This window comes from Cylas formicarius, unplaced genomic scaffold (genome assembly GCF_029955315.1).
Source record: "Cylas formicarius isolate icCylForm1 unplaced genomic scaffold, icCylForm1.1 PGA_scaffold_1__22_contigs__length_36826433, whole genome shotgun sequence".
Taxonomy (NCBI): Eukaryota; Metazoa; Arthropoda; class Insecta; order Coleoptera; family Brentidae; genus Cylas; species Cylas formicarius.
The window spans coordinates 8,030,660-8,039,030 of record NW_026844264.1 but is presented as its reverse complement, the minus strand read 5'-3'; the positions used below and the strand labels follow the sequence as shown (position 1 = coordinate 8,039,030).

At 35.8% G+C, this 8,371-nt stretch overlaps 1 protein-coding gene across 1 annotated transcript in view; it reads left to right on the top strand.

Moving 5' to 3' along the window:
- Nucleotides 1–7,511: 7,511 nt before the first annotated feature.
- The window catches only part of LOC132696174 (protein still life, isoforms C/SIF type 2), a 255,922-nt gene continuing 255,062 nt past the window's right edge, over nt 7,512–8,371 (top strand). The window contains exon 1 of the mRNA XM_060660841.1: nt 7,512–7,623. The gene's annotated coding sequence lies outside the window, so the exon portion shown is untranslated. The remainder of the gene's footprint in view (nt 7,624–8,371) is intronic.

Genomic DNA, 8,371 nt, shown 5'->3' with positions numbered 1-8,371 from the left:
TAATTGGAAACTAATAATAAACTTCTATTCTTAGATATTCTTATTAATGGAAAATCAGACCTCATATGGTCTGGTTTACTAGAGAGAAGTTACGCAGAGCTCATTGGTTATCAACTCTCTTGTTTACAGAGTCGTAAAACTATCTCAACCCGAGTCACCGGATACTGAAATAAAACACCTAACATCTCCTCTTTTCTCAAATAATTTCCAGATATTAGGGGTTTCAGTACAAAATACACTTCATCACAACCTACGAAGGAAAATGAGTCCAAATGCAATCCCACACTTGCCTCGGTGGTTCTTTTCATTCACAATATTACTGACCCCGTATCAAAAGTTCTTAAGAAATATAATACAATACAATTCAAAGTTCCGTTCGGGACACCTCTAGCATACAGCATACAGTTTCAGTTCCAGAAGATTTGTAAACAGTAAATAGTAAATAGCAGAATGTGAAAGTTTCTGTGAAAAATAATGATTAAAATTGCGAATACTTTCAAAATCACCAAGTTTATAATTAAAAATAATGCGCTCAATGCTGGTTGTCAGAACTCAGACATCCCGTTGAAAGAATACCGTCTATAACTAGCGTGAATATGGGTGCTTCTTGCAATAAAATGTAGATGGCAGGGATATCGAATCCAACGAATTTTGCTGTGTAAGCGACACACTGCTTTCACTATTGATAATTATTATATTGTGCAAAGAAGTGTAGAAGCCTAAGGAAAATTGAATTAATTATACTAATTAATCATCGAATAGTACACTTTTATGAACTCAAGCATTGTATCTCCCTTCCTTCCCTCGGTTATAGGCCGAACTAACGTTTAACAATAAGGCACTTCCGTGGATGTGGTTTTGGCAAACCCATCGTCCACTAAAATCTCCGCGTCCCATAGATCGACCGTTTCGCTGGTATGACGTTGGTAACTAGGGCGTCCCCAATTTGAATTCTGGCGTGGATAAAAAGAAACTCGAACGCATCTCAATCGCGATCCTTCGCCGCGTGCCGTGATGCAAGAGGCCAGCAGGAGAAGGAGGCCGCGCCCGAAATTCATTGAGGAATGAAAGACCGGGGCGGACTGTGGGTCGATGGGAAGCTGCACCGCACGGTTGCCATGGCAGCTTCGTCGACGGCAACGGACTACGTAGTAGGTCAGCGTGTCAAAAAACCCAGCCCTGCAACCGTAAAGGGTTTTGTCTGCCGCATATACATGGTCCGACTCCTTTATTTATGGTACAAAAAAGCATTGTAAAAAGGCTTCTTCAACCATGACTTACTCTACCAATTTCGTGTTTGCTTCCTTAAAAGCACCGAAGGTTTGTTGCGAAAAATAAGTTATTTAAACAGGTGTATTGAAGAGGGACAATTGCGTGTCTCTTTCTGTCCACTGTCCTTTTCACTCGGTTTTTACCTGTTCGCTTCCAATTTTAATGTTCTAATTAATAAAGTTACTCAATAGACTGACAACTAATTAAAGGACTGCTAAATCTAATGGTGCATTAATATGAAATTTGTTGTGGATTCCATTAGCTGCCCAGGTATTCGTTTTCTTGTCGTATTTTCTCTTTCGAAGCTTCGCTGTGGTCATTATGACGTTAAACAAAAGTGAGGTTTGGGTTTCCAAAAAGCCCTGGAAGAATATTTTGTAATTATTTAAGAGTGGTTGTTTATAATGTATTCTGCAGTCCTGTTTGACACTTTAACTAGGTCTATTCCGCAGAGGCAACTGCGTGTCCTTTTCTGTCTACTGTCTTTTTCTCAAGGACTCTGTCTTTACCTGTTCGCCTTTAACGTTCTACTTTATAAAGATACTCAAATGCGTAACAACTGCGCGTCAGGACTGCTAAATCTAATAGTGCAACAGCCAACCATATACTTCACCAAACGTTTTTCTGACGTCTTTTTTCTTCTAAAATGTTCGGCGTGATCGTCATCAAATCTACCTGCCACTACCAATATAAATAATATGTATCTTTGATTGGTGCAAAGAAGTGCGGTTAAATAGACGTCATAGAGACCAATTCTAACGTGACTTCGACGTACAATAAACGTCTTTTGGTTGCCTTACCAGTGATTATTCTTTTTCCATTTTATTTTCTTTGGTTTGCTGGCACTCCAAACCACTTGATCAAATATGGCCGTCTAGTGTGTTAATTAGTTTGAGATGGAGAGGCTTTATTTAAAGAACTATTACAAGAAAATCTCGATATTGGTAATAAAAAGAAAAATTGTGTTCTCTTTACCGTAGGAAATGTTTTTTTTAGATGTCAAATGAAACTACAATGAGTAGATGGTTTACATCCATTTACTTTAGATGTGCATGGTGTTGACTATTCAGTTAATGCAGTTCCACCAGTCACCAACATGGATGTTATAAGTTATTGGCGTTTCCTTATTTTCAATGATTTGTATGCAGGAAAATCATTTTCCAAATTAATTCGAATTGAAAAAAGATTTTTTTGTACCCAGGGAAAAAAATTCAACGATAAGCTTCTAGGAATCCAAATCAGAACTTGTAAGACATGTGACGTAAAAATAGAAAATCTCACAACCCCTTGGGATTGCTTGAACTGAGGTGGCATTTGATAAAGACACAGTGCTGTCGAAACAATTGTCATGTAAAAATATATAATTTCGTGAAAATCTGAACTTTTAGTTCTTATCTACCTTTTTACTTTTAACGTTTGGCGGTTTTGGAGATGTTTAAGCGTTCCGGTACTTTTTACTAACCCGGTATAAAATTGTACTAGTTATTTTATAACAATTTTTATTCACTACATTTATATTATTATTATTTTCACCAGGAGAGAGCGTAACATTCAAAAATTGGTGATTTGGGTAAAATAAGTTTTTTTTTATGATTAATATTTTTAACTAAACATCTTCAGTTCCATGTTACTCATATTTGTATGTGAACTGCAACAAATATGGTTACAGATATATCTGTAAATGGAAAAAGCCAATGTTTAATGACGAATGAATAAAAGTATTTTTTTTAATAATTCGGTTTTTGGACAAGTTTTTTAATTTTTTTGTTGTTTGCCTGTAGGCAGCGCAAGGCTTTCCTAGCTCTAATTTTTTGTCGTCGTTGAAAAAAAAAGAGGTGTTGTGCGCAGGTATCCTTAGACTATCCCCATTAATCTAGGAGTTATTAAATAGAAGTTTCTTTTAACAAAAAGCACTAGCTGCAGATAGTGCAGTTATTTTACCGTGAAAATACTCAGGTCGGCCAAACAGGGCTTGCAAAAAGTAAGCAAGCTCGTTTCATGCTTGTTTGTGCCCTAAACACAATGAATGCCATAGGCGATGAATCCGAAAAAACAATTCCATATCTTATAAACTTACAACTTACATGTAAGTTGAGTCTTAACGTGAATTTATGATATGTAATTCAGGACCAATACTGTATGCATATTGCTATAGATTCAAATTCAATTCAATTCAAATTGACAATTTTAGAAAATCTTTTCAAGATGAAGTTCTGTATCATTGGAAGCGCAAAATACTCCATTACAATAAACTTTTGCCTCATATGCTCGGAAATTTTACCAATAGGTATATTTTTCTCAGTTATTAAAAAAATATATGAAAGGGATTCGTATTAGGACCTTCAAGACACTGATGTTGCAATTTAATAATACATACATATTAATTTTAACGTTCATCGCTTTAATTAAATAAGTTTTAAAATTCAGTTCCTTGGATCCTTTTTAAAATGGTTTTCTTGTCTTTCTTTTTTTCCATACTTACGTAAAAAATGTCATAATGGAATCACAAAGGCGTTGCTATTCATAAAATACGCTCTATACGCCATATAGCCATCTCATTAATACATTAACATAATGATTAAGTTAAACTAGACTCAACCTTGAAAAGACTAAAAGACAATGTTTTTATATAGATTTAAAGTTATACAACAGAAGCAGTTGAAAGTATTCGAGCTTTAAATATAAAATTGATCGAACTGTAAATATATATTTATTGTCAAACGCATTCAAAATGTGGCTGTGTATACGAATGCTGCAAGTAACCTTGACTAGCAGAACAACAAACCAAGCAATTTTAAAGAAAATGAGGGATCACACCTGGTGGACCGAAATAGTCTACATGAAAGGAACTTAGACAAGGGAGCAGTTTGTCACCCATGCTATTTAAAATATATATCCAGGAGGCATTCAAAAACTGGAGCTATAGGAAAAGAGATCGATCGCCCCTTTCTATCGACTTTGTTTATCTCATACGAATAAGTTACCATTGCAGGGTGTGAGGAGGATGTGGATTATCTGCTCAGGGAACTTAAGGAAGAATATAAAAAATGGGGACTTAATATCAACCTTGCAAAAACCGAATGTCTAAAAGTGGGAGAGCCTCAAACTGAAGATCCTGAACTACACATACTTGAAATTATATGGTGTAGAGAATACAAGGTTTAGAAAGTTTTATATCGAAAGAAGGCAACTCCAAGAAAGACATATACAGCAACAAGGCGAGAAAGCAATTGGTGTCCTAAATCCTCTCCCGTGGTCAAGTAAAATATCCATCTAAAAAAAACAAGGGATTTATAAAGTAATAGTACCGAACATCAGATGAGGAACTTGACAGGTGTATAACAGCGTCGACAACATTGAATCAAGACAGTTACTATGGTATGGACACGTAAAAAGAGTAGGATGGAGTATTGTCCTCAGGGCAGAAGGAAAAGAGAGACACTTGCAACTACGTGGTTAGATAGAAAACATCAATACCTGAGGAATAGAGCTAAGGAGGGAGAATGCATCCCCGATTATATACAGTAAAATATGGGACAGATTCATTTAAAAATCAGGTATTTTAGAAATGTGCATCAAATTTCTCCCATGACTTATGTAGCATACCCTATCCACATCTGTTACTTTTTATGAAGGAAATAATAAAAAACAGACATTTAATTTGAAATGGACGGGTAATTAACTAGTTCTTCTTAAATTGTTGCAATTCTTTGTTGGTCAGTAACCAAAGTAAAGAATTGAAATTTTATTATTTATCGGATATGGAGGCAAAATAGAATTCAAGAAGTGCAATTTGTTGAACGCAAAATATCTATAGAGACCCATTCTAAGTTCCAGAGTGAGTAAAAATGAGACATAATTTATAGGAACAGTGTATCTCAAAGAAATTATTTTATTAGGTGTTGGAAATGCCCATTATTAACTTCTTGATAATATGCTAATCCAATAACCAATTTTTTGTTATTTATATACTCCTCCTGTAAAATACCTAATACCTAATTATACACCGATCTAGCGTGCTGAAAGCGTCACTTTACCACGTGAGTTTCTTATGCCACGGAATGAAGCCACTGTGGACGGGTTTGGGAGCAATCGGATGTTTTCAGAAATTTTACCGCACGGCTTGAATTTTGACTTTGTCAATTCTTACGGTCATATCAGTGAATATATTTGTTTTTTTTTGTCACGAAAACAAGTCTTTTCTTGAAAATCATTTTACTCTATTGGAAAAATTCATATACCAGGAAACGTGGAGATCTAGGGCCAGAACCTCTATTTCGAAAAATAAAATATCGTTGCCTTAAAATTCTATGAACACTAGTACTTTGCAGGTACTTTTCTAGTTTTTATTCTTTTGCTCATAAAAAGTGAGGTATAGGTATAGGGTGCGAAATTTAGAAAAGGAACTTGATAAAGTCAGTACGATTTGCAATGGCAACAAATTTTGAGCTGCAGCAGATTGACACTTGTGATTAAGAAACAATTAGGATGCAAATTCAAAATTGGCAATGAGAGAAGATGGAAGACGCACTTGGGACGATGAGAATTCGCAATTTGTATGGAACAAAAAAACAGCCACTGGAAAAAGGTACATTATCATTCACGCTCCCAATAGCAACGGATTTATAGATGAAAGTGAGCTTGTCTTTTCCACAAAAAAAAAGAGTTATGACTATCATGATAACTTGAACGCTGAACCTTTTGAGAAATGGCTGAGGGAAAAACTGCTGCTGAAACTCGAAACGCCGTTAATTATTATGGACAGTGGACGTTATCATTCTAGACTTAGTGAAAGTGTACCAATAGCTGGTTAAAATTGTCAAAAATTGCGAATCAAACTTGCCGTATGCCACAGACGAAATGATTGCTGAAATGGGTCATTAAGTTCTAAGATTCCCTCCTTACCATTGTATATTTAATGCCATAGAATTGATACGGCCTCAGCGTAAAATATTTTTTAATGAAAATATTGTGAAGCAAGGCATGATACTGCAGATGCAATGCAGCTGTCCAGATAGTTACCAAAGAAAATTGGATACAGAAAATATAATAAAAAAATACTGGGAAAAAGCGAATACGCTTGAATATTTACTCTTGGCAAATTATATTTTATACGGTATGATACATATTTTTTATTTCCCGATTTTTTTGGTATTGTTTTAATTCTTATTGCATGGACAGAGTTTTCGGACAATAGTTTATTTAACAAATTATCATAATTTTTTCATGTAGATTCGCCTACTTAAATATTAACATATCATTAAAGAACACCCTGATCTATTATTACATAGAAAATACATGAATCCACCTCATAGTTGGGGCGTAATACTATTAATAAATTACAAGTACAACTGATTCTCTTTCTCTTACTCCTAAGTAATAGAATCGTGATTGTTAGAGACGGCTCATGCAAGACAGCATTAATCAGACATTTAGGGCGGAACAACGTATGTTGAAGTATAAGTGGAAGCAAGATGAACAATCTATTTAATTCTGTTTTGCATTTTATCGTCGACTAGGTCACTACAAATCGTACCGACTATATATACATCTACTTTCAGACAGGCCCTGTATATTTTCAAATCCAATAATTGGTTTTCCCACATTTTAGCCGTTCACTGTATACATTTTATTTGATTCTCTAATTTAAGCGGTCCCCATTATCCCACTAGTAACAGTTGAATTTGAAGCACCCGGTATATGTTGATCCCGTTCTCGATAGTATCCCCGCTTACATCGCGGCTTCTTTCTTAAATTCCGTCTCACGCGTCGCGACGGCAGCCAAATTAGCGATCACGCCCTTAGCAGAGTCATTCGCCGGTAGTCTTACGACGGCGGCGCCCTCGCTACGGGAAATTCGCGAACTACCGGTCCTTGTGGCTTCGGTGTGCACACGCCCGACACTGTGTTTGCATTATTAAACGAGTCGTAATTACACGCAAAGTTCCATCTAGCCGGTACACCCCCGTTCGACAATGTGATAATAGCCAGTGACTTGTTATTAATTTAGTTTTAAAGTTGGCCCCGCGTTTATACCGGGCGTATAGCGTTCAGTTTTTTAGGGCGTGACGACCGCTTTGCATTTTATTATTTGCCGAGATCCGTTTTGGTTAGCGCATATGATTTTCTAACCTCCATTATTGTCTTTTTGCTTTTTTGAATAAACGTTTTTGAGAGTAAAACACGTTTTCACTTTTATTTCGACACTGCGTGAGGGTTTTTTTCGTTTCCGTTTTCGCAGCAGGAAATTATATCGTCGCAGGACGACGACGTTGTACTTTTATTAATAATATTGGTCGACAAACGACACCCCGCTTAAAGTAACCCCCGACGAAATGTGAAAGAGTGACGGTAAGTTCGTAGTAGAAGTGTGCTTTCGCATTAAGTATCGTATACTACGCCCCAATAATTGGCCGCATTTGAGGTTATCGTCACAGTTCAGGCTTGCCACGCCGCACGCTGGGGCCAAAGAGGGAATCGAGTCGCACATTTCGTGTTTTTAAATTTTATCGAACATATATTATCAATAAAATAACCATTCCATTGAAAATGATAACAATCTAGAGAAAAAGGCAGTTATTTTTTCGAACATTAACATATAGAGTTGGTGCTGGAATGATTTCTATAGTTCAACGAACTATTTTCTAGTCTGGGTATCGACACCTAAAATGCATTTTTTTTACGTTAAAATCTCTTCAATAATGGTTTTATCATACTACAGGGTTTAATAATGTAGAAGTAATTAAACTTAGGTATGCATAAATAGTTTGATCTCATGGGTACATAGCCTGAAAAAAACATAAGTTTTTGAAATATGTATGGTACAAAATGCACGGAGTATATTCCTCACTGGGTTTTACGCATGCAATAATATTAAGTAGATTTGGTTATTCCTTAGTGATCGCCATGATTACCATGATTTAATGATTTTATATAAAAATTTTAAATAACTTGTTTGAATGCGCTGACATATTGTTTATATAAACTCTAGACATAGTAACACATTCTGTCGGTCCACACAAAGAACAAATATTTTATTATTTACACCTATCTTCTCAATGTGCTTCAAACACAATGCTCGACCGGATTAGCACTTTGT